Source organism: Clytia hemisphaerica, unplaced genomic scaffold (genome assembly GCF_902728285.1).
Source record: "Clytia hemisphaerica strain Z4C2 unplaced genomic scaffold, Clytia hemisphaerica genome assembly, whole genome shotgun sequence".
NCBI lineage: Eukaryota > Metazoa > Cnidaria > Hydrozoa > Leptothecata > Clytiidae > Clytia > Clytia hemisphaerica.
The window spans coordinates 34,291-61,899 of record NW_027103435.1 but is presented as its reverse complement, the minus strand read 5'-3'; the positions used below and the strand labels follow the sequence as shown (position 1 = coordinate 61,899).

General features: G+C 34.1%; 2 long non-coding RNA genes across 2 annotated transcripts; one reads left to right on the top strand and one right to left on the bottom strand.

Annotated features, from left to right (window-relative positions):
* The first annotated feature begins 392 nt into the window (after positions 1 to 392).
* On the top strand, positions 393 to 4,119 carry LOC136798123 (uncharacterized). Its single transcript, XR_010845350.1, has 5 exons — positions 393 to 633; positions 2,617 to 2,714; positions 2,920 to 3,018; positions 3,481 to 3,545; positions 3,997 to 4,119. It is a non-coding gene; the product is annotated as an uncharacterized lncRNA (long non-coding RNA).
* A 5,391-nt stretch (positions 4,120 to 9,510) lies between these two features.
* Positions 9,511 to 10,346, bottom strand: LOC136798122 (uncharacterized). The gene is made up of 3 exons (XR_010845349.1): positions 10,236 to 10,346; positions 9,767 to 9,965; positions 9,511 to 9,650 (listed from the first exon to the last, which is right to left on the bottom strand). It is a non-coding gene; the product is annotated as an uncharacterized lncRNA (long non-coding RNA).
* Positions 10,347 to 27,609: the final 17,263 nt, after the last annotated feature.

Here is a 27,609-nt window from a genome sequence, read left to right as displayed (position 1 = left end):
TAAACAAAAGTATCTTTTAGATTCTCAGTTTGGACGACCTTATCCATTGTACGCTGGAAGGTGCTAACACCTTTGGTGACTCCAAAGGGTATACGGGTGAACTCCCAAAGTTGTCCATCAGCCTCAATGCAGTGTATTTCCGGTCTGATTGTTGGATTTGTACTTGATGGTAGGCTGATTTAAGATCAAATGTGGAATAGTACTGGTATTGTGATAGTTCTTGCACCATATCGACTGAGTTTGGCATAGGGTAAGCATCTAGTTCTGTAAAAAGATTTATAGTTTCACTGTAATCAACTACCATTCTACGTTTATCTCGGGTAAGTTATGGCCTGTCCATTTTTTTTGCGTTCGCACACGCGGGATTTGTCTTCAGAAAACGCGTTTTCTAAGTTCCTTATTCTGATTGGTCGATTTTTTTATGACGATGCGTTTTTCATTATAAGATATATCTGTCCTGCCGTAAACCGACAAATTCGTCAAATTGAACAAGAAGCTTTCTGCAGTTTTCTATTTGGCTGAAAAGGTAGCCGCCATTTTATATCTTCGAGCTGCAAGAATATTTCAAGAGCATTGTCTTCAAATATCACAAGAAGTGACAGCAAGTTTTACATCAAATCTAAAGGGTATCAGGTAGGGAGTCATTATTCATGATTTAGAACTTTAATTGAAAATAAATTCGATAGTTTTAGCTACAAAACGACTAATCAAAGTTGGTGCTCAATGTTGTTGTGTTGTAGCTTCAGTTGAATATCTCTTGGAGCTTATTCAAATATTTTTTCTTTTCTATCAAACGAAATCTAAACCTAGGGGGATTGAATTTATCTTCTATCTATGGTACTGTAGATAGTTCATCCATGTTGTACAATTAGTTTACTTTCTTTTGTTTGGGACACACACACCCAACAAGTGCACAAACAGTCCACCAGTTTAGGGACCATTCAAAAAGTACGTACGCTCTGTGGGGGAGGGTACTACCAAAAGCGTACGAAAGCGTACGAGGGGGAGGGGGAGGGGGAGGTCAGGTAGAAAGGTACGTACGCTTTGACATTTTTCAATACAACGAAATTTCAGTCCAAGTTTGGTTAGATCTTCTGATTATATCATCAACAAAGACAAACAGAAGTTGAACTTATTTTAATTTTTCTCAAAATCCCTTAATTTACCTTTGTATAGACTCTTTAATACGATCTAAAATTTATTTGAGGGGGGGTCATTTCAAAAGCGTACGTACGTGAAAGGGGGGGATGCCAAAGCTTACGAGATCGTACAAGGGGGTGGTCAATTTTCACCCTTTTTGAGCGCACGTACATTTTGAATGGTCCCTATGTGATTTCAGACACAATGAAATGACTGAAACTATTTTTAGACTGGTTTGGTAACAATATTCCCTTATCATTTTCCTTATCTATCCCTCACTTTGCTCAAAAAAAATGTATCATAATAGAATAGAGAAGTTTGCCTATGGCCTATGCTATCAGCATAGTATAACATTGTTTACATGAAAATAAGCTTTCACAGTAGACAATTTGATTCCTTGTAGTATTCCACAAAAATCAATTATTTATCAAATACATTCTCAGGCAATGTCAACCGAACAATTGATTGGAAAGGTTGGACACCGGAAGCGAGGCGAAATATTTTATTTTTTTTTGAAAATTAAACACTAAATTTAAGATAATAAAATATAATTCCAAGTTTTATGTAATCAAATTAATCAAGAAAAAATGTAATACCTTTTTATTAGATTCTATAGTTGAATTTAATCGTTCAATTGACTTCAATAAACTTCAATTAACTTGACAATAGAATTATTTGGTTGACATCGCCTGGTGGTTGTAATCAATGAAATCGATGAGTAATCATTAGATGATAGATTGGTTCTGATTGTTTACATTATCAATTACAATCAATACCTAATCGATATAGATAATATAATTAAGGTAAATAACATTGTGACTTAGTCTAAAACACAGTGACTATCGATTATCGTCGCTATAGATCGATTTGATGTTATTAATACAAGAATGACCGGTTAGTGAGGGCTGTACTGAGAAATATTGCCCGAGGTCAAGTAACGACCAAGCTTGCGAGGTTGTTGCATTGACCGAGGGCAATATTTTCAGTACAGCCCGGAAGAAACCGGTCATTATTGTATTTGTTAACCGTTTTCTTCAGCTTCAATTGATTTTTAGCGCTTTATCCAGAAAACATAGCAAAATAAAGCGAAAGAACAAGCGAAAAGAGCTAAAAAATTGTTATAAATTTTGACGTCAGAAATAAAAAATGAGAGAAATGATGTCAACGCATTGTTATTTTTCCTTTGAAAAAGTGACGTCACAATGAAAAGAAGCAATTGCATTGCGCAAAAAGCTGTGTAGCCCGCATCGAAAAAGTAACCGGTTAACAACAATTAATAATCGATTTATAGTCAATCATATTGATAGGTATGGTAATCAATAATATCGACTTAATTGACAAGTTTGAAAAACTTACAAAAATTGAATATGAAATGATAAAATGATAATTCATGTCTAACTGTATTGGGTTGCAATGGTGTATAGGTTGGTATTTTCAGTTTGGACAGATTTTAATGTTTTTTTGTTTTTGTTTCAGGCTTTTTTTACTGATGGCTGACCCTGGAACAAGCTAGGAAGAGATGACCGACTGATTCTATAATTGAAGACGATTTGTCTTTCTTCAAACGGTAATTGGTAGGTAACATTTCTCGTATTTGCACCACTTTTTTAAAAGGATAAATAAAAATAGATAAATATTATAAATTAAAATTATACTTTTTCTGTCTTGAAACAAGCCTATTTATAGCAAGACAGTTAAATCAAAAAGCTAACCTTAATTAATTTCTTTTGTAGAAATTAGATATGGGATCATTAAGGTTTCTTTTTTGATATTTTTTAGGGATGCAAAATGAATGTTAAACTACAAAACTGAATTGGTTGATATCATTGAAAGTTAAATCGATTCAAACTGAGAAAAAGAAAATCATCTTGCAGAAAGGTATTTTTGTTTATAATTTGATATTACCCCCTTCACATATGCAGGCTTTTGAAATAACCCCCATACCCCAGATTGAATGGTTTATACATGAGCAATTGTTTAAATTAGGGGATACTTGGAAAAATAAATACAACTTTAACTTTTTGTGTTTGTTGGTGAAATACAGAACATCCAGCCATAAACTTTCGCTGAAATTTGGTACTATTGAAAAATGTTGTGTACTCTCAAGACTAAAAACTAATAGACAGGTGGTCTGGAATTTTTTAATTTAACTAATTGGCAAGGGATGTAATAAGAATGTCTCTTGTGGAAAATTACACCCTCCCCCTCAGAGCATACTTTTTAAGAATGGTCCTAAATAATGTCCATGTGTTCTGTTTTCAAATAAATCTAGCTGTGTCACAAGTGTTCTAGTGTAAGTTAAAACACTCAGCATGCTCTAATTTCAAATTTTATTTTCAGGTCTCAAAAGCTAGTGGAAGAAGTGTCTGGATAGCAATTTTCATGAAACTTGATCTCTAAGGAAGGTAAGGATATTTGAATTTGAAATAATTCTAGGTTATTTTTAGACTGAGGTAATTATTGCCAATTATTTCAGGGTACATGATCTGGAATATGGAATTGTACATATTATATAGTTATACAGAGTTCTATCACCTTTTTTAAGGGGGGGGGTCGAACCATGTGAAAATGTTTCAAAGGAAAGGAGATCCCATTTGAAAGGAATTGACATAAATTCTAATTTTTCTGGTCAGGAATGGAGATTTTAATCGGTATTTTTAAACTATCTAATAGGAAATTTGCCCAATTTATGACCCAGTCCCCATTTTTAGGCAATATTAGTGTGGTATGTGAGTGGTAAGCAGTCAGATTGGGAATCGGAATTTTGCCAAGATGAGAAGATCAGGCCCATCCACACTAGACCACTTTCCACACTATGAAATTATGTTAATTTTATTTCTTTTTTTCATTCTTTAGACCTTAACGAATTGGATCGGACAGATTGCTCATCATCTTGTGACTTTTCGACGTCTTGTACTCTCGGGTACCTAATAGCCGCCCCCCCCCGCTTATTAAGTTTTGGGAAAATGTTTTTGAAAGTTCCCTCTTTTGTCATAATTCAACATTTTTCCACCCAGGACATTTTTATTCCAACTCCCCCCCCCCGCTTATTAAGTTTTGAGATTTTTTCCAACCCCCCCCCCGGCTATTAGGTACCCGAGAGTAGCGATCAAATTCATCAACCTTTACAGAACATCAATCCCATGTGCTAATGGCATTTGTATTTTGGATTTTTGTGAAACACATATTTCATTTAAATGTATCAACGTCGAACAAATTTATATGAAATAATTTTTTTTAAAAGCATTGAAAATTTTCCTTTCCCAGTCCCAGTCCCTTTTTGCAGTTTTACGAGTCCCAGTCCCTTTTTGCAGAGAATGATAACTGCTGTTTGGTTATACATCCTTCAGCTAATTTCTCGTGTTTTCAATTCAAAAAATTTTTGGCCTCTAAAAGCTTCGAAGTAAAGCCTGCTTCTTGGATAGCGCTATGTAGAGAATAGAATAACTTATTTTGGAGAACTGCTTTTCTAAAAAATGTCCAATTGGGTGCCAGTAGAGAATTTAGGAGAGTGACCATGGGCTTATCATCGGAATTCGAAGTGCTAAGCCCCAGTTGACTTAACTTGCGCTTAAAATCGGAATCCGAGAGGCTTATCTCTACATTTGATTTTTAAAGAATGAAAACCAATTTGACCTAGTTCACACCTTTCATTGGGGTAACGTCCAATTGGGTGACAGTAGAGAATTTAGGAGAGTGAGCATGGGCTTATCATCGGAATTCGAAGTGCAAAGCCCAAGTTGACTTAACTTGCGCTTAAAATCGGAATCCGAGGGGCTTATCTCTACATTTGATTAAAAAAGAATTTGACCTACTTCGCACCTTTCATTGGGGTTATGTGTCCAATCGGGTGACAGTAGAGAATTTAGGAGAGTGAGCATGGGCTTATCATCGGAATTCGAAGTGCTAAGCCCAGACTTAACTTGCGCTTAAAATCGGAAACCGAGGGGCTTATCTCTACATTTGGTTTTTAAAAAACCAAATTTGACTTTGTTTGCACTTTTTATTACACCCCTTTCTCACAGACGCTTTTGGGAACTCTTCCCATTGGAAAAATTGGCTAAAATATCGGCCGGGGTGGAAAATTATCCTCCAGCTCCAATTTTTATCCCCACTGAAAATTATCAAATAAACCAATCCTCATTGCAAGATATTCACTATTTTTCCCATCGCCACTGAATTTTCTGACTTTCAAAGAAAAGAATCCCCATTCATAAAAAAATATGTGAATATCAATCCCCATTGAGTTTCAGTCCGTTATTTTTATCCCCACTGGCTAAAAAATCCCATCGGGTCTGTGAGAAGGGGGTGTTTCATTGAATTTGTGACAGTATAGAGTTTGACTTTAATTAACCCTCTGAATAAGTCTAATAATTTTACGCTCCTTTGCTATAGGCCACCACGTAATAAGCAAACCAAACTTTCATCAATAGATAATAGAAGGATTAGATAGAACTAAATATGGATAAGCCTTTCTAACCAACATTGAGATGTTGGGAATTAATTTGACGGGGTTTTCGTAAGGATTAGCTGAAAACGCAGTGGTCTTGATCTATGGCCATCTATGGCACTTTTGAGGCCTAGATGCTATGAATAAAGGTGAAACAGGCTTGATACTTTCAAAATTGAAGGCTCCATAAGATCTAGCACTGGTATCCCCATTAAAACTCTAACCCCCCCCCCCCCGTTTAAGAATATTTTCAGTTGTCAAAGAGAAGGCACCTTATTTTGCTCTAGATAGCCTGATTTTTGGGTTTCCAGAAGTACAATTTCCAATTATTAAAATATTTAAAAGTGGAGTCGGATATTTTCAATGTTCTTTCAATATTTTGGGAATATAATTATCCAAATGTGCAATATAATTATCGAACTTTGTAAATTGCAAATGATTGATAAAATAGCTATACAATATAATAATTTATGAAATATTGAATATTACAAGTAGAAATAAATAAATACTATATATATGGAGAAATAAAATCCCTAGGCGGACGAAATAAAATAAATTTTTGAAAAAGATAGTAATTATCGAATTAGCTATTGAAAATAGAAAACTATGGAATAATTTAGCAAATAAAATAAAATCTAAAAAAATTTTTTTTATATCATTTCGGGAATAAATAAGAAATTAAAATATCAAATAGAAGAGTTTTTCCATGATTTCAAAATGGCCTTTTCTTGGTAGAAGATTTGGATGCAAGTTCATTAGCATCAGGTTCGTAACCATTCTTGATAAAAAAATCTTTTTGCCACTTGTTCACAGCTTTTCCCTCTTGCTCGTATAAAGCTTTGATTTGTGGCTGTAATCGTTCTTGAACTGCACGGCAAATCTCACGTGAACGAATACTCGCAGTTTCTCGAAAGTGGGTACGGTGTTGGTCGAAATTTCGGACATCATCACACATACCGAAATTCACGTACAGACTTTTGGCGGTGGAGGAGGTCAAAGTATGCGACAGGTCGTGTTTGATGGACTCTGGAGAAAAAATAAATAAACATAAAAAACACAATGATTGAAATGTTAATAAGTCTGACGGGTATTGATGTTGGTATTTCTAATAAATTTGCAAAGGTTTAAATTTATTCTACTTTACAGTCCATAAAAAGAGTAGGGAATATAAAAATACCTGGGCATGCTGCGCTCTCATCCTTTTCTTCTTCTGTCACTTCAACGATACGTTCTTCTTCTTTATCTACTTCTTCTTCCTCGTCGTCGTCGTCTTTTTCTTCTCCGCCGTCCTCCTTTCTTGGCTCTTGCCCTTGAGGCTCAACAACTAAAGTATGAGATGCAAGTATTTGAAACAGGGGATATCATGGTGTAAGTTCAGCGACCTTTTGTGATTAAAAAGTTTGAATATTGATAAATTTTTTTTCCACTTGACTCAAAAGAATAGCTAATTTGAAATATTTAGCATATCGAACGCTTGGAATTTAAAAACATTATATACTCAAACTAAGTACTTGGATCAGTGTATCTGTCATCTAGTAGCTTCGCAGCAATCCCGGTTGCTTTGCACTCTTCCCAGTCAACCTTCAAATCTTCATAAAGCTGCGAAAGTAAAAATAGCAATTCAATCAAAGTCGAAATTTTCATACGATAACATAACCTTAGCAAACATTCAATTTTGGTGAAAAAAGGTCATTTGTTAGTAGTGACGAAAATTGAAAAATTCAAAAAAAAAACAACAACGAACAAATAAACCAAAGTTGTCACTTGCCTCATAAAGTTTAGTGTTTGTGAAATCTTTAAAGATTGGTCCTTCTTCTCGAAAGTCCACCTCATCATCACCATCCATAAATGTAACAAAGTTACCGTCCCTTTGCCACCAAACTCTGTCACCACACTTCAAGAAGTCAGGGATTTGCTTAAGGAAGGCATGCCAATGATTGATATCAATCTCATTCACCAAAAACCTCGTATTTTTACCACGATCTAAATGAGAATAGCATTGATCTCAAAATTATTCGAAAATTTAAAAAAAAAAATACAAGACATGAATTCTCCTAATCGAGTAACAACCCACTAAAAATGTCTAATTTTTCAAATTCTAAGACCTCTTAACTCAATTCGATAAGAAATTTAAAAATTACTTGTCCATATACCTAAACCTTTTGCTGCATTGCTAATTTTGCTGTCTACACCCGACTTTCTGCTGCCATTCTTTTGTTGAAAATCTTTCTCTGATTGAACTCTAAAATTTCAAAATCTGAAGCTAGTATGATAGCAAAGCCTCTGAAAAATCATACTACTCAAAAATAAGTGTCTTCGATTCAGTAGGTAAACTAGTTAAAGGTCGATAAACTAATTAAATGTTACTAGAACTCAATCTTATGGAAACCTTCAAATTAAATCTAGAAGAAGCTGTTTAGACATATACTAAATTCTTGCCTCTGTGCAATTACGAGATTCTAAAAGTTTTATCTGAAAATACTATACAATCTACCTTACTATACCAACATCTCGAACAGATTCCACTCCTCTCCCTGATGTAGCCAAACCGATCAACCGTAAGGTCCCGAACAAACGCTCTTCACTTTCAGTATGAAGAGAAGAGGGAGCGATTATCCGTTGGACGAAGGCAAAGTGGTCGAGGATGGAATGGTAGTATTCCCCGTAGAACTTAGTTAGTTTTGGAGATTTACCAAAGATTTGTTTACATCTGATAGCATGAAGAAAAGACATGGTATAAAGCCTTAAAACTGATTTTGGCGAACGTTTCAATGCTGGTTGGTACACAAGCCTTGATATCTCGATCAACGAGTATATCAAATCAGAGACTTCTGATGGTAACTTTGGTTTCATCAGGCGATAGACGAGGATGACAGACAAACGAAAATCAGCACCACGATATTTGTCTTTGTCACCCAAAACAATTGCAACTTCGTTTTCAAAATCTTTTTTTAAGTCGTCGGACAGGTGAAGAGGCAATAGATCCCAAACATTACGGATGTGACCTTTTAGGTCATGAAGTGACTCTATAGGGCTAACCTGAAAATAAATTTTCAAAGAAGGATAGCCATGGAAAAAAATGGAACATAAAAAGCGAATAGATTCGCATTAATTATTCCATTTTTTTCCAGTACAAGCTGATTATACAATATAAAGTAAAAAAAGAGTAGTAAAAATCCTTCTAAATAGCTACTTCTTTAGATAAAAAAATGTTGTCATATGTGTAACAGTTGTGTTTCAGTAAATTGTCCTGGATGAGATTCGAACTCATGTAGGGACTTTCGTCCAGGCTCTACCAAACTGAGCTACCAGGTCTTTAAATAGCTCATGGGAGCAAAGGTTACGTCATGTCATGTCAAATGTATGTCAAGTTAAATTGAATTTCAAACCTCATAATCTGAAAGATTTGTGTCTTTTAATGGCAAATTGACACATCCAAAACACAGCGCAGGCGCTCGCGAGACACCAGCCATTTCAGATTTCAGCAAATTCTCCAGGTCAACCTTGAGGAGACGCGAGTCCCTCTCCAAAAGATTTCTGTCAACCACCTCATTGAACAATTCATTTGCTTTCAGCTTTGACAATGGGCTCATCTCGTTTTCTTGCCTACCTCTTTTCGTTTGAGTGAGCTGAAAAAAGAAAAGCTTTATACATCCTTTGTTTAAACCAAAACCAATAACATTGCTCAATGTTAATGATAACAGAGGTTTATACAAGTAAAAAAAAACACGATTTAAGTTAATTTCATACTCAAGTTTTACTGAAGTTTGCCATCCTGGATGGCATGAAACTTTGAGTATGAAATTAACTTAAATCGTTTTCTTTACTCAAACTAGTAACTTTGAATATCCAATAGCTATCTCATATTTCAGAATAAGTAAGCGAGTATGCTTAATGAAAAGTTGGTTACATACTTTCTCCCTTCTCTGGTCTAATGATTTTATTTGGTATGAAAATGCCTTGCCCAGATTTGAAAATTGTGTTTTAGGACATCCACAAAGACATGGGTAATTTCCACCAATGCTGTTGCCACTCTCAAAAGCCAATTCTGGATGATCCCCTTAAAATAAACAAGAATAAAAAATAGTCTTCTTTTTAATTCCTAATCGTGAAGTAAAAGCTTCTTGGTTCTAAATTCTATTCAATCAAACGTAAACTTGCTGAAAAATTACACACCTTGATAAAACCTCATTTTATCATTCAACTCAACACCATTAACCAAAAGTGGGACAGACATCTCAATTATATCTTCCCTTCTTGCCAAGGAAAAGGAAAGCTTTTCTTCAATCGTGTCGTTGCAGTGTGACAAGATATATATCTCCGGCTGCTCAACTTCACTCTGTACATTTACCACTCTCTTTGTCATATTGAGCACCTAATGTAAAAAATGAAATATTTCTCAAAACAGAATGCAAATTTATTCTGTTTTTCTTATTCTATTGCTTCAAATCAACTGTTTGGGAAATTCAGATTTATCACAATTTACTCCATTACGTAATTTTTTACTAAAAAGGACATTAATCGAATTAAGCTTTTTAGGGAACTGGTAATAAATTTACAAGGTGTACATTTTCGTTACTAGTCTCCTCAAAAGCGCTAAGGGTTGACAAGTCTATAGGGAGCTGACATTCAGATTTAAATATACCTCCTGGTCGGTGAAGAAAATTTTACTGTCATACAAAACTCGTGTTGTAAATAACATGAATCCTTTGCTCAAAAGTGATGAATGATCACCCCAAACAACAAAGTGACGAGTATACGATACCATTTCACGCAAATAACCTTATATAAATAAAAGATTAGATTAGGATATCATATCACCTGTCAAGATATAGTACTTAAATGACCAAACTTTAAAAACTTCTTACTTTAGAAATATCTATTACACGAATATACTAGTCATAATAAAACCCCCTTAAACCAATCATGGTGTCCTTGAAAAAGCAATAAAATTTGTGTCAATTTTGGCGTGTTAATTTCAAGGCCGTTGAATAGTTGCCTAGTAATATTCGTGTAATAAGGTAATGATTTTTTTAAGTGTTTGATACTCACCCATCACACCAAAACTACCTTCAAATGGAGAAAGGATAGGAAAATTTCCTTTTTGAAAGTACATAATATGTTAAAAATTTTATTGAGTTAGTACCTTTTGCTTTATGTTCTTGGAAAATCTTTTTTCGAATTTCAATCAAGGGAATCCTTCGCCCCTCCACTGTGAAAGTTTCAACCTTGATTTCACCGCTTTTCATGATGACTATTCTTTTGAAAGTCTTTGGCTCCAACAATTCACCCAAAAGAAATTTCCCATCTTCCACCATTTGGTTCATTTCAACACGTAGCTTTTTGTAGGGACGAGGTTGTGGAAATGATACATCTCCACCCGCTAAAGCAAATAAATTTGAAAGTAAACACTTAAAACTTTAATTTCAAACATTTTCCAGAAAGTTTATTATAAAACCCTCCCCTAAAACTCAGGATTCATAAACACTAATATAAGTTTTCTAAGAAGACCTGAAGGTATAAAACATTTGTGACTAAAAATAGTTACTCCATTGGTGTTCACAAAAGGTTGTTGTGAAAAAACTTTCGGGTCTGATCTTTCCAGCATACCTAATTTTCTTTTGGCTCTCCTGTTATCTCTTGGGCCCTCATAATTGTTGACAAATTGATCAAGGTTCACGTTCTGTTGCTGTAAAAACTTTTTGCATGTTATTCCCCTTGTTGTGTGTCTCATCCCATACTCTTCTGCGATCTTACTATAGCTTATCTGAAAAAAACAAACAACTCATTTTTCTTTTTCTTCAAATCCACAAAATGAAAATTTAAGAATAATTTCTAAAGTCAAGACTTATATCTCTAAAATTTATTTCTAAAATTGGCAGTAAAGCTACAACTTTGTTGAAAATAGAAATTTGAATAAAAGCAATCACCTTATCTCCAGGTTTCATCCCTTTGACCTTTTCTAGTAGCCCGCACCTATCAAATTGAACTTTGTCAAGATCTGGATCATGTGTTTTTGATTTCAGAAGACCATCAGCTTCCTTCAGTTTTCCTAAAAAGTAAAGTACAAATTTTTATTTTTTACGAGGTTGGTACTTATCTCCAAGGAAAACAGAGGAAAAGGAAGTTAAAGGTTAAGTAAATTGCACGAATGTCAGAAAGAAAGGCTAATCTAATTATTGATTGATTACTTAAAATAATGGAGGAAAATAATTTTTTAATATCCCATAAATTTTCATCAAGACTTGGCTTTTTTCTGATTTAAAGCGATTTCAAAAGGAGAAAATTAAAAACATAAATAAATCTGACATCTCTAAGAGCCATAGTGGAGGGTTTCAAAGATTTATTTCATTAAGAGAAGACATTTTTGCAAAATTAATTTAAGCACTTTGAAGAGAAATTGAGAGTTCAATGATAGAAAATAAACTTGGCGAAATTCTTTTTTTTCAAATCTTACAGGTAACTCAGGAAAATTGTCAGAAAATATATTTTTGTCACTATTTCTTCTCTTGAGGTATAATATGTACATACGCTTATTTGATCTCTCCTTAGCCTCAGCTTTGGTTTCATGAAAGAGACTCAATCTTTGCTCTTCATAGCGGCTTCCAGCTTGACGCGTCCCATACAGTGTCAAAGTGTCACGTTTGCTTAAATCAGTTTCAATATGGTTTTTCATTTTCCTCTGAATCTTTCTGGTTTCTCGCTTCTTCTCAGAAGAAGTGAGACGACGTGTTAAGTTTGACTCTGGCAGCTTAGATAGAATTTCAGTAAAAGAATGTGGATACATCATATTCCATTTACTGTTTACTTCCTGTAATACATTCCGACAAATTTCTTTTTCCATGCCAATGGATGGTCGGTTAAAGGACGGAAGTTCAATTGTTAGCGATGCCATTGGTGTGACAGGTGTTGAAGGTGAGCGAAGATTTGATGGGCCAGCCATTGAATTTTGTGGGGAAAATAATTGAGGTGATTGATTTGCATGGTGAAAAGATGGATAATTTTGAGTAAAAAAATTTGAATTAGATGGACCAGCCATAGGACTTGATTTTGTTGAATTATTGAAATTGGATGGACCAGCCATATGAGTTGTTGGTGTTGCAATATTGAAATTAGATGGACCAGCCATAGGAGTTGTTGGTGTTGCAAGGTTGAAATTTGATGAACCAGCCATAGGAGTAATTGGTGTTGCAAGATTGAAATTAGATGGACCAGCCATAGGAGTTGTTGGTGTTGCAGGATTGAAATTAGATGGACCAGCCATCATAGGAGTTGTTGGTGTTGCAAGATTGGAATTTGATGGACCAGCCATCATAGGAGTTGTTGGTGTTGCAGTATTATAATTTGACGAACCAGCCGTTTTAGTTGAAGGAGTAGAATAAAGGGACATTGATGGACCAGCCATATCAGTTAACGAAGTTGAACAAAAAAAGTTGTTGGGTAGTGGAGAAACAACATTTATTGGAGATGAAATAATTGGAGTTGGCAAACTGGCGGAAGAAACAATTTGATAAATATATTTACATGGTCCACATTCATATAAGGTGTGTAAACGTTTATAATTGTTGTCCAGTTTGTTCCACTTATCAATGCTAAATCGACACATGATTTGTTTTTTCATGGAAGTGTTATATATGTTCTTGTTTTTTTTAGGAATTTTACGAACCTTGCCAAATAAATATAAAATGTTTTTTGATCAATGTCTATGTGATCAAATTGTTCTTTAAAGTATAAATACTTTTCTTCTTTCATCGTGTGGTGAAAAAAATCTTGAACATAATAAATTGATGATTTCATATAATGACATTGAAAAACAGTTGCCATTTTTGATATTAATTTAGCCTAAATTAAAAAAGGTTTAAAGTTTCAAGGGTTGTCAACATTAGACCAACTTACTGTACCTAATCTGAAATCAAAATGTGATGATGATGTATGGCGTCCATCAAAAAATTGTTCTGTTCAGCTGTTAAAGATAAATACAGGCGGGCGGGCAGCGCTGGCGGATAGAAAGATCTCCGGGTTTTTGAAAATAACATCAGTAAACCAATTTCTTCTTCTGATGGTATCTGTCAGTCTGTTGTGTTCTTGCGAAGTATAGCTAAACTAACGCTGTTCTCCCTTGAAGTTTCAATCTAATTTATCAGTATTATTTCATTTGTTTATATGTTCGTTTGTTCGGAGGAGAAGCTTAAGAAAAAACTATGGTATGTTAAAAGCACAATTTCTTTTTTCCGGATTCTTTCCCTCTTCTTCGCATCGCATTGGAAAATCAGCGGAAAATATGATGCGGGCGGGTGACGCGAACAGAACTATTTTTTAATGGGCGCCTACTAATACATAGATCATAGAATTTAGACACTCCAACTTGATACAATAAGTAATTTCATCCAATCTATCAGTTGGTTATTGATTGGTAAAAAGGAAATGGAATGCATAATGCTGCTTTGAAAAGGAGACAGTCAGTAGACAGATTCTAGGAATTTTTGTTTTGAAATAATTTCTAAATCATTGTCATGAAATTATATTGAATAGTGCTCGATGATAAACAAACAAGAGACAAGAAATATTTCTATCTATATATCTATACCTTTTATTACCAGCTTTTTGTTATGTTTATACTAAGTGGAATGGAAGATAAGTTAAATACAAAGCTTTCTTCCAATTCACATCAATACGAGTATCAGCCACAGGCCAAAACTGGATATAAGGACAATCAACATTAAAAATCTTTCAACTTTTATTATAAAGTTGTGTATCCATCACTACCACTAACAAAAATCGAAAAAAGGCGCCGTGCGTAAAATGTTACGGCAGACGAAAATAAGCTTCATCCGCGCAAACCGCGTTTCTGGAACTATATATAGAAAGTATGACGTCATTAAGCCTCAAAATCAAAAAAACTTAAATAGAACGCATTAGCGCCGAAAAAGTTGGCGATATAATTATATTTTCTAAAAGCAGAGGTATCAGGCCATCTTCTGGTAGGTGTAACCTAATTATTTTCAAGCATTTCATGCGACTTTTTTAAGTTTATTTCCCCGTAAAAATTCAAAAATTTGCGGGAAAACCGTTATTATGACGTAATGGACGCGAAAATAATTAGGTTACACATCTCAGGTAAAACTTTAACATCCATAGGTCATATCTCAATAGTTGTTTTGTTTCGTATCTTCCGACTAATGCGATCTAAAAATTATGGTAAATTCGGTCCAATTTTGAGACATGCCATAACTTACCCGAGGAAGAGGATAAACCTGCAACTGCAGAGCCTAATCTAGAAAATGCAATGATTCGTGATAATCCAGAGAGATGTGGAGGAGTTTTGGAATTTGATTTTTCGCCAAAACTTTGATTTAGGCAAAAGTGAAATAAACATTGTATTTGCAGGAGAACCAGGAACAGGCAAAGGCCCTTTCAGGGAATTTATAACTCTCTGTATGAATAATTTTTGGAGACAAAAACGCCATTTCATTAAAGTTGGTTCCAGAAAGTGTAATGGAAAATCGTTACCACAAGCTGGGTCAGCTTGTAGCTGTTTCGATCCTTTACATAGGAAAGGGACCCCAATGTTTTAACTCGTCTGTTGTTGAGTGTATTTTTGATCATAAACCAGGCTCATTACTCGCATTTGACGATGGTGAATTTAAGGATCTGTTGTGAAAAATTGATGACGGAGATACAGAACCATTACTGGAACTGAACATAATGCCTAACACCTCATCTGTCAAAGATCTTTTTGCTGTTACCCACATCATTTACTCCAACGCAAGTGCCCTGTACCAATTCAAAAACGGTGTAGCCAGCGTTGCACCTGAATTGATCCAGAAAAAGAACTTCAATTTTCTTTAAAAGTTTTTTGTGGTCTCAAACAAAAAACTTACTCTCGAAGAGTTTTTATATCTTTTTGAATTCAAAAATGAAGCAGAACCTGGATCAAACGAGCATAGACAAATAAAGAATTTGATTTGCGAATTAACCCTTTTTAATTCTCTGAAGTTAGTAACGGGGACAAAGAAGATGTAACTTTAGAAAAACTGTTGTTTCTCTTCACCAGTACTGAAACAGTCCCGTTGTTTGGATTCGAGAAGAAGATTGAGGCGTATTTTGATGAAAAGAAATGGAGCATTTCCACTTTTGGACTGATAATAATTTTCCCATTACAAGAAACAATCAAAAACCTTGATATTGCAGTAAAATTTGGAACTGGCTTTGCCGATGTGTAAAACATGAAAACATGCTTTTATCTACTTTTTTTTCTATTTTCTGACCTTAGAGCTGGCATTTTCGAAAAAGTTTTGTTAATTGTGCACCTTTATTTACCTTATTTGAGCTATTTCTATTTGTTATCACGTTGTGTTATATTTGGCATCCTTGATTAGGTATCCTGAGGCTTTGGCTATCTCAAGAGAATTTTCAGCTGAGACAAAAAAGGCTGTAATTTATCATAAAAGTATCGCACTTTTTCACTTTTGAATGCGCTGGAATGCTTAAAGCAAATTTTAAAGTATGATAGCTCAAAAAGTTAGCCTATATCCTCTTTCCAATGGTGAAAAGTTTTTTTTTAATATTTTTAATTTTCTCACAATCTCAATCCAATCTTGTACACACCCGTCCTTGGTGTTAACCAGCAATAAAATTTGTTTGATATTGTAAAGATATACCACAATTTTATAAGTTGATGAATTTTCTATAATGGATAATATTTCACTCATAAATATCTTTGTAGCGAGCTCAAAAAGCAGCTTGATTCGAATTACATCAAAACATTATAGCCTTTTTTGTCTCCTCGGCAAATTTATCTCGATTTAAGCATAGTTTGCAGAGGAGTATGAACCTCCTGGATTTTTAATAGCCCCTATTATATCCTCCCCCTTCTGAAATGAAACCGAGTCAATAGATTTTTTACCTGTGAATAGTTTAGAAGCTTGCGTTACCTACTTTTCTGATTTTTCTGACCTTAGGATCGGCACTTTTCAAACAGATTTTTTACTTAGATTGACATAACCGTCGGTGGTGTCCATTTAAATAAAGAAACTGAACTTTTTTCGGCAGAAAAGATTTCAGTCACAGGGGAAGGCACTTGGTCAAAATTGGCTACGGAGACGTGCTGGTCAGGGTGCCTATTTAAGATTTGTATCCGATGGGGTCTACTTTTGGCTTTTATGAATAACATTCCGCATTAATAAAAAGTACTAAGAACATTTTCTCAAGGTCTTGCTAAATCAACTAAAATTTAGCTAGTTATTTGGCAACTATTTATTTATGTTTTGCTTTTTTTAAGAAGTTAGCTTTTGAAAGCAACATTTAAAAGCATTCTTTGATATTTTAACATTCTTTATTGTTGACATTTTAGCTAATTTTATATAGTGTTGGCACTTAGATTTTTACCTGTACATAGTGGTTCAAAAACATGCTTAATGTGATAACCAGGTGGTTCGAGATATTTGGCATGTGTAATATTTGTCCAGAGCAAAACCTCAAATATTTTATTTGAATTTATTCCAAAGTCGAGATATTTAAATTACAAGATTGCTTTTTCGTTGACCTTCTTTCTTCCCATTTAGGGTAATTCCAGTGAAAGATTTTAACTGTAAATAGCTTTAAAACTTGCGTACTTGCGTTATCTACTTTTTTGATTTTTTTTGACCTTAGGGTTGGCACTTTTAAAACAGATTTTTACCTGTACATAGTTTGAACATTTTCGTTATCTCATTTTTTTGTTTTTTTTTTACCTTAGGTTCAGCTCTATTTTAAACATTTTATAGCGTGATTGCTGTTTTTAATGATTTTTTGAAATATCGACATTAAAAAAAAGTCAGTTTTTTTTAAACAACTTTCAAACTACATTTTTTCAAATTTAATGTATGATAGCTCAAAATTCAAGTTAGAGCATTCTCTATACGATAAAAAAAGAATGAACAAAAAATTTAAATCCTGAAGCTCACAATTTCTCGACAAACCTGTATACTTTTTTTGGTGCACCCGGTACTAAAATTATTTTTGAGCTTTTTTACAGTACCACCACGTCACTAAATGTCATGATGTCTGAGATTTTAGTACCGACCCCCACCCCCTGGGGTAACTCAATGGTATTTTACATTTAATTATCATATGTAAACGTTTGCGCTTTTGTTTTAAGATTGATAGCTACCTCTGGAGAATACATTTACGTCTATGTAGATTTAATGTTGATAATTATTCCGTTTGAAAACGAGGCATGCAATGCTTTTTATACATCTCGAGAAGAGTGTATTGAAAACGGATAACTGCTCAAAATGTTTTGATCATCAAAAGTATGCGTCAATGTTCTCTTTTTCAAAGTCAAAAATATTTTTGAATAATCTGTGTATATCAATTCATTACTTTCAGGAAAAAGCATTTGCATGCCTACAGAAAATCAATCAAAATCTGAAGGACGATTTGGAATCAGAAAGACAAAAGAGCAAGAAATTCAAACGTTCGTCCGTGATGTGGGACATGAACAATCAATTCCTTTCCTACCGAAGTAGAGAACTCTCGAAAGTAAAGTTGGATTCAGTTTTTAAGTCCAAGAACTATTTCATTGGTAGATGCTGCAAGCTTCTCTGGTTTTCTTGGGTACGTTGACAGAGTTCTTCTAGATCAAACGATTAACACAATTGAGTTTCCTGAAAAGTCAATTAAAGGGGCGTTGGTGCTCAAAAGTACCTTGCTTCATACGATTTACAAAGTGACTCTTGAAAATGGGGAGTATTGTATCCTTAAACAACACAGGCGATCCCTGAAATATTCCGAAAAAATGTGCATGGCTTTGCTTGCAAGGGAGTTCAAGATTTTTCAAATTCTCGGAAGTCATAGAAGCGTTGCATATGCTCATGGTATTACTTGGTCTCAAGACGACCCTGCTTTGGTTTTGGGCTTTGGGTCGACTACAACGTTGAAAGATCTTCTGCGAAGAGTAAATGTAGTAGACAGATTGGTCGTTCAGCACATTTTGGAGGGTCTTACAGAAGCATTGGCCTTCTTACAAATAAATGAGATTATTCATAATCAAATTACTACCGAAAACGTGTGCTTGAAGTACAATGGGAAGTTCTATACGCCTTTCCTAGTCGGATTTTCAAATGCAATCAGGAAATGCAGCGAAAGAACTTTGACAATCCCTCAACAGGAACGATTTAAAGACGCCCATCACCTCCCAGTGGCCGTCCGAACCGGGAAAGTTCCTCCTTGCTTTAAATCAGATTTGTATAGTTTTACTCTCATCATCAGAAGGCTAACTCGCTTTTTGAGTGAAGAAAGTAAAAATAACCTCATTGAACTGACGGGAAATTTGATGGCGACTGACTTCCGAGTGGAACTTTTCCATCAGCTTGTAATTACTTACTTATCAAATTTGTAATTTTTAGACCTGACTTGTTTATACAGTGTAAAATAAAGAAAATTCACTGTTTCATTGATTTACTACCGTAAAATTATCCCCTGACTTTGGAAAATCATTCCTCACTTTGAACGGCCTTGCCTTCTCTTCTCTCGTTAACAATAATTTTCTTTCAGTTTGTAATTTATTTTACCAAAGTTCGGACAATTGATAACTTTGTATGCTTCGTTTACAGTATTTAAGGAAAAAATCCTTAACATAAATCTACAGACAAGTCTTCAGTAAAACGAGCCTGACATTATTTTCGTCGACTCGCCCAAAATGTTGTTTTGGATTTTCGCAATGGTACATGACATGAATTACTCAAAGTGTTATTTAAGCGATCAGTTAATTTTTGATCCAGAATATCACCTAAGTGGTACAGTGCAGTATCTTGGCAAAAAAAAAAAACAAAGACATTGATTTTCCGATTTTCATATCAAAGATTTTAAACATTTTGATTGTCAGTTACCCAATGTGTTATTTAACCCTATTGGCCCCAAGCATTTTTGACTTTGATATCCCCAGGGGGGTCGAATCTACCACCCTCGATTATTTTTTATCTAGAAGAACTATGGTCATGAATTTTGGTACACATGTTCTCCATCATGAAACAAATTTCCAGAAAGAAAAAAAAATTGATGGCGTCATTCCAAAACCGATGACGTCATCACAAAATTTCCACCTGTCGGAAAAAAGCCCAAATATATGGGTTACTAAACTGTCTATTACAATCGAACCAATAAAAATATTTAGATTCTGTATAAAGATTCAGAAAGATAAAAGTTTTTTTAACATAATTGCTGGTTTTGAAATTTCCATGAAGACTTTTTCTTAAAATCTATGCTGAAGATGAGTAAAATTTTCAAAATTAGATGACGTTATAAATGGACGTCATCATTTTCAATTTTCTTTTTTCAATTTTTCAAACTTATATTGTCGATGCCTATCACGTGTCAAAATTTGAAAATGATTGAATAAATAATTCAGAACTCTAGCGTGGTAGATTCTAAACCACCCCTGGGGCTAATAGGGTTAAGCGATGAGTTGATTCTTTATCCAAAATAGCACTTAAGTGGTACTTCGCGCTCAGAAATTAGCATTTCCTTGATTTTATTGAGCTGTTATAAAATTTTCAAGCGTTTTGTCAATGGAATATTATGATAATGTCTTACATGTCTAAAGCCTTTTCTGAAGCGTATTGATTTTTGCTAGCGATTTTAGATTTCCGTATATATATCTTTTTCCAGGGGAAATAATCTTAAAATCGCATCAATATTTTTAGCCTGAAACTTGATGTTTTTGGTAATCCTTACCCCCTGATTAGTACCAATGACTAATATAAAATCCAACAATAGAGCGCGGAAAGCTTACGCATTCATCCATATTGAATTTTGAGTAATCCGATATATTTCTAAATTTGCGAAAACTTTCAAAAGCGCCTCTCCAGTCTTCAGATTAAGGAAGATTATTTTCGAAAGTAAACTCATACCTCATTTTCACTTTTCACATTAAATATTTTGAAAGATTTTTCAAAGTCACACTCAAATGTCTGCACATGATGGCTAAAGTCAGAGTTATACACGCCGATTTTGTCGACCGACACAAAATCTTAAAATTTCCAAGCAAAATTCAAGCAAGAATCTGGCTAAAATCTGTGTTAACAGATTACACAATTTTGAAAATAGGGTAAGTCGTTGCGATCTCAAAAAAAATGCCTCTGAGATGAATGTCATTCTAATTGTTCCCGGTATTTTTCGATATTTTCAACCCCCTTGGACCTTATTAGGCCCATCCGTTTATTCAATTTTGAAATATTTTCAACTGTCAAAGGGAAGATCCCTTATTTTGCTTTTTGCTTATATTTACCTAGCCTGGAGGCCACTTAGAGCTTTTTGATATACTGGATGACGCTGATAAGTGGCCTGGAAGTATAAGGCACCATTTATTTTCTGCTCCGACAGTCTCTAAAATGGTCTGGAGGATTTCAGATGTTTTGGAAGCTAATCAATGAATGGGGTGATAATTTGTTTTCGATGTAAGGTATTGTACATCTCTAGTTTATATTGGTTCTTCTTTCTAAATCCCATTTTTCAACTCTTTAAGTAGTTTTTTTGTCAAATTTTGGTCAAAATGGCGTTTTCGTCAATAGCTCCTCCTAGTCTACTCCACTGAACTCAGCGTCATCAAAAATCACCAGAAAGCAAACTTCAGCCAGGAGTAGATTCTAGTCTAATATTTACCCTGTTTTGGGGAGTTTTCAGAAGTATAATTTCCACCCCCCCTGGCAATTAGTTGCATGGCATGAACTCTCTGATTCATGTCCGAGGTATGTTCTTGAGAAATTAAAAAAATCGATTAACAAAATGCTTGAAAATTCATAACTTAATAATAACTTAATAAAATCAAGGAAAAGCTTCTCAAAAAAGTATTTATTTTTATTATACTCAATACAAAATGTCAAAATGGATTAGACTACACTTGCCCAGCCATCGACCATTGTTTCGCCTTTTTTATACAGACATGCAGACATCTTCTTAACTTGGAACACACTCTGATTTTCCTTCTGACTTTGTACTGAAAAAGAGTCAGTCAAAATTTTGTTTCAATACTTCAATGCTTGACTTTTTACCTTAATGGAATGATTCTTGCCTTTTATCTGGTTTGATAAACTTATTTCATAAATTGCTACCTTCATAAAACCACAACATCTAGGATCTCTGATTGGGGGCATAATTCATTAATTGCTCTAAATTTTACTCCTAAAATGTCAAAGTAAAGTAAAGGTCATTCCAAATCCATTCATACAACAGATCTAATTTTGCTCAATATTATTGTAGGTTCACTCAGTCAGCTTTGCAATAATTTGGATATATTTACAGGCCTAAAAATATGGTTGAGTTTCTGTAGCAATATACATCAAAAAAATATGGACAGTAAAATATGAAATTATTGGCAGTAAAACACAAAAATATGTTCATCGGGCATGCCCGACGAATAAAAATTTTTAGTGACCAATAAAAATATGTTCATCGGGCATGCCCAGGCATAATTCTAAAGTTTAATGTCCTGGTCCTTAAATTTGCTTCTATACGGTCCTCAAAATTAGAAGTTGTGAATTACCGGTCTGCATTTTATTTTTTCTGGGACCATGCTTGTGGATTTCCGGAAATTATTAAGACAGCAAGACATCACAGAATCACAAGTGATAGGTAAGAGATATCTTTTTTTCTAATTATTTACCCCTTGTCTGTTTTGTTCTTTGGGTTTTGATCTAGGAAATTTTAATAGACAGGCTATAGCAGAAGAACTGGAAGACAGATGTTTTAAAAATGTGAAACCCTAGTCCAGGATCTGGAGCTCAACTATTTTTTGCCTTTGATAATCTGATGGTGGAAAAAATAGAGTTTATATCAAGAAGTGAAGATACTTTTTACGGCAGACTCTCTGACTATTAAAATCCTTGGTTGAAACACCCTTGAAAAAATCATTATTATTTTGAGGACCCCTTTTTATTTAAATCCTTGAACCGGGCGATTTGCGCTAAATCTGTACCGTGTCCCCTCCGAAATCATGAAAAATAAAGTTCATTTTTTAAACATAACTCTACTTTTCTATGACAGTCTATAGCCTATATTTCATGGAAATGTACCTTGACACCACCTTTTAAGGCTTAATAATAAAGATATAGGGGCTCATGGAGCTGTTAGAGCGTATGAAAATGGTAAATTTGTGGTAAAAAAAAATCAAAACTAACTTGCACTGGAGAGAGTATCACATATTATAAGGGTTGTAACAGGTGATATTTAAGTATCACTAAACTTAGGTGAAATCCTTTTTTTGTTGCATTCTTTTGATTGGCATGTAGATACCGAAAATGATTTCGGACGGACAAAATTTGCAAAACTAAAGGCTAGAATACATCAGAAAAACGTATTGAGGAAGTAAGGAAGCTGTAGAACAGCCTGAAATTGTTCGTATAAAGGCCTTCCTCAAATTAGAATAGATCTTAAAAATCTGTATCACCTTTTTCATCTTTTTTCAGGGTGATTTGCACTAAATTTTTCCTGTCCCGTCCGAAATCATTTTCATAAAAATCTGTTTTATTTCAAGTTTTGCTAAACTTTTTCTTTCTACATATTATCAGTAAGTATACAAGTAAATATACTACTATTCCAAATCGAAAAAACTTGAGAATCTTCCACTCTTTTTGTTCCAGTAGTGGTTTTAATACAATACCTATTTTTACAGGAAAATTGTCCCATCCGAAATCAATTCCTATTTTCAAGGTTAAAATAAAGGTATAAAAACTTACTTCAATTGGCCTGTTTGAACATTTTTCTTACCACTAGGTCTTGCTAATAACTTCCTGAATGTTAAACATTCATTTTATTACAAATTGAAACATATTTGAAAAGTTATGATTTCGGACAGGACAAATGATTTCGGACGGGACATTTTTTCTAGTACCCCTGGAATCAAATCTGAAGAGCTTTGAATCTTAGATTTACTCAATTAAAATATGCTCTATCCTAGATTAAAATATTCAGCCATTCAAATCTTTCTACCCTGCAGAATTTCAGAAATATTGTCAATCTTATTGTGATTTCGGACGGGACATTTTTTGGTGTCACTTCCAATCACCAATGCACTGGGACCTATAGAATGGTAACCTAATGGTAAAATCATACTTTTTGACAGGTTTTCAAACACATACAGATTGAGCTTACTCTCAAACTTTAAAAACCTTCAATAAACACTCTTAAAATAGGGGCAATGTGCAATGATTTCGGACGGGACACATTTTGGTGTCAAAATGGACGTAAACAGAAAATCACTGCTAGAGCAAGATGGAAAAAAGGTTTCAAAACACTTTTTTTGTAGAAAAACACATTAATAAATTGTCTATATGGAAAATCAAAATTTCAGGTCAAATACCTTCCTGGAAAGAAAGTGCTACCATAGAACTGAAGCACTTTTTTGCTAAAAATTGCCAAAACAAGGAAAAATTGACACAAAATTTATGATTGCAGACTAATGATAGACAGTTAAAACATGAAATTTTGCAGAAAGTGTACCATTACCAAGCTGTATCTGATGAAAAAAGAAAAAAATCATTAACACTTAACCTTAATGAGATTCATGCAAAAAATGATTTCGGACGGGACGGTACAGATTTAGTGCAAATCGCCCAACCCTTGAAATTTCAGATTTTCAGGCCATTTTCAGACATTTCAGATTTTAACTTTAAGAAATACAAAATTTTTTGTGGGATAATATTAAAATCAGTTTGGGAAATTGCATAGATCTGCAACGTTGAGTAATTTCGCATTTTTTGCATATTGTAATATTCCGCAGCGCTGCCAAATTCTGCAGCTTTATCGCTGCATAATTTCGCAGCAATGGCCTATGGACAAAAACCGGCATTGCAGGGCCTGAACCGGGGTCCCAAATTAATGTGCATTTTTAAGAACAACCCAAAAGGAAACTTTTCACCCTAGCATTAAATTTCTTAACTAGCGATTATATTCACAATCATTCTTGGAAGAAATGCTACTTTGTTCAAATATGCCATATTCTGCCTGATTTTGCTTATATTTACAAAAATTGGTCGTCATAGTTGGTGTTCATAATCGCACACTTCCATTGGGAACGTTGCGAAAAATTGCAGCACACGCTGAGGGAATCGTTGCAAAAAAACGCAACATTGCGGAATTTTGCAACATTGTGAATCAATGCAATTTCCCTAACTGAAATGAGAAAAGATACTTTTGAAACCCCTTGAGATATTTTGTGATACTTCGTTAGGCGAGACCAATTTGATGAGTTGCTGTGAGTTGTTTTACGGGCCCGACTGACCCTAAAATTTGAAAAATCGAATTATTTTGGCAGTCCATATTTTTATTTTCACTGATTTCATGCATTTTTACCGACAACTCAAACTCTTACTGTCAATTTATGAACCAATGAAGTGTGAAGTACGTGATAGGCAATATTATATAGTGGATCATGTTCAAAAAATCCAGGCTAGTTCAAAAATAGTGTGACATTTAGGGAACTCAAAAATTGAGTATTTCTTGAATAACTTGGGAAATATTTCAAATAAAACGTTGACATTTTATATGATGATCGGTATTTACACAAAGAACATATTTTGATGAAAAAAATGGTAAAATGAGTAAAATGTGTGGCTCCAGGTCCAAATATGTCCAAATATGTGTTTTGTCAGCCACCTCAAAGGTAGCTGGGAGACCCGACTTCTCTGTCTATGTGGTTTCAAAAAAATATCAAAGTATGAGACATAGTAGTAGCTGGAAATTATACAAGATGCAAGAATTAATCGCAGAATTTGATTGGCTAATATCTTATTGTTATGATTTGATAAACAAAAGTATGACGTCAAACAGCTCTATTGTTTCAAGAAGTGGCGCGAGCTTTTGAATTGTTTTGAAAAAATAACGGTTTTTTCTTTTGTGATTTGAATCGAGTCAATAATTCCATACTCTGTATTTCAGTGAAGTTGTTGGGATTTTAACAGGATAGAAATATTTTTGTAACAGAGTATGGTCTCCAGACTACCTCAAAGGAGGAAATGGTTTGTTTGAAAATGACACTTGAATCGGTAACTAGAGGTATCATATTATCTCAAAACAGATAAAGGAGCAACATTTTGAAACTGGTTGGTTTCAAAAAGCCACCAGTGTTGTCAGCCACATAAACGACTCATAGCTTATCTTGAAATATCTTGTAACCTAGTGAGCCACTTAATTTCGCTCCAAAACAATTGGAAAGGTTAATCGTTCTACTTATGCTTGGTGAAAAAATAAACTGTTAGCCACCAAAAATACTCATTTTATTAACAAAATTGTCAGCCACTTTGAAAATGTCACAAAACAGGCCTTTATTTTTGAACACGATCAGTGAACAAGGTGAAAAAAGGCGGCACAGACAAAGAATTTTACATTTTGCATTGTCAAAACAGAAGTATTGAAACCCAAAATTTTTTATTGAAAGATTTAAATTTACTAAAAACGAGAAAAACTTTTCTGTTCTATGAAATCTGCCCGCCTTTGCCCAAACAACATCATGCCAATATGTCACTCTTCTAACAACTTTACAAAAGAAAGCTCATTAAGTTATTAATGTCTCTTGAGGATTGCAAAAGAAGCCTATCCATCTTTTGTTTTTGTTGAATTCTGATTGGTCAAATGTTATAAGCCATAAGCTTTCTATTGTTTGTTGTTATTGTAAAAATTTACGGCAATGAGACATGTGCTCCATCAAAATTGGTATGAGAATTCTCAAACCAACTTGCCCAGATAAGCTGGGAATTGGAGCAGTCCCTCTCGACATTCATTTTTTCAAAATCAAGCTAAAAATGGAAGCTTTCTCCAAGGCTTCTAGATGTCCTAGTTTTACTATTTTTGGAGAAATTTTTAAGAATCTTTTTCTTTCTAGTTTTTCAGCATGTTCCCCAAATTATTGTGTTTTCATTGAATTTTTCTCCGGATCCATTGAAATGTAGCTTGAAAAGCTCGAATGATTTGGCGTACGATTGACACCATCTTATCTTTTGTCGCTTTGATTTTTTCTATTAGGCTGAAATATTTCAAATTATACTTTTCAATTGTTTGATTGATCACTTCGATTCAATCTATCACTTCGTATGACTTCAATTGATTTGATTGACAATTGAATTCAATTGTGTTTGATCGTGGGAAAAAGTATCAAATATATATCAACAAAAAAGATATGCAAATTCAATTAATTCGATTAATATTCGACATTTAATCAATAAATACTTTGATTACCTTTTTTGTCAAATAAAGAAAAAAAAACGAGGTATTACTTATTTTTTTTTACTTCAAGAGCAATCGACTACCAATTTTATTCAACCAACATTTTTATTAACAAAAGATGGTTGGAAAGATATTGGCCAAAATAAAACACCCACACTTCTTGACACAGACTTTAATATCATGTCTATACTCGAATTTGCTAATGGAAACGAGGATGACAAAGGAAGAGTGAGACAAGCTATCGCTGAGTTAACTACACGCCAGCTAAAGCAACTTTTGATTTTTGCTACAGGTTCGCCAACCTTGTTTTCTTTGAGTAACCGCAAAATCAAAATTAAATTTATGGATGGTACTGCATTTGGAGTGTCTACTTGTTTTTTCTTGCTGGCCATACCTCGAAGTGCACTGTCAGATGAACTATTAAAGCCCTGTATCGAATCTATTATCACAGGATCAGGGTTTAATTCCTCGTAAGACTTGTTAAGATTTTTTCTCACTTTCATTTTAAGTTTGAAATTTCTGTTTTGGCAAGAATTGCTGGTGTCATTTTTGGGCTTGTACCCCTCAAAAAAGACTACTATGTCTGAAGCCCATACCAATCTTCATAACTTAACTAAACGCACAATTCTTACGTTTTTGGAGGTTAAGCGACTAGATAGAACATAAGTTTGCCAAGCAAGCATTGTGAAATTTGACTTTAGTGAAGGTCGTCTTTTTTTAGTGGTCTGATCATTCGACGTTATTTTGACAAGCTTTTTTAACACTAAAAGATTTGACCTATTTTTTTACATTTAAACATTTTTTTGACATTGAAGATATTC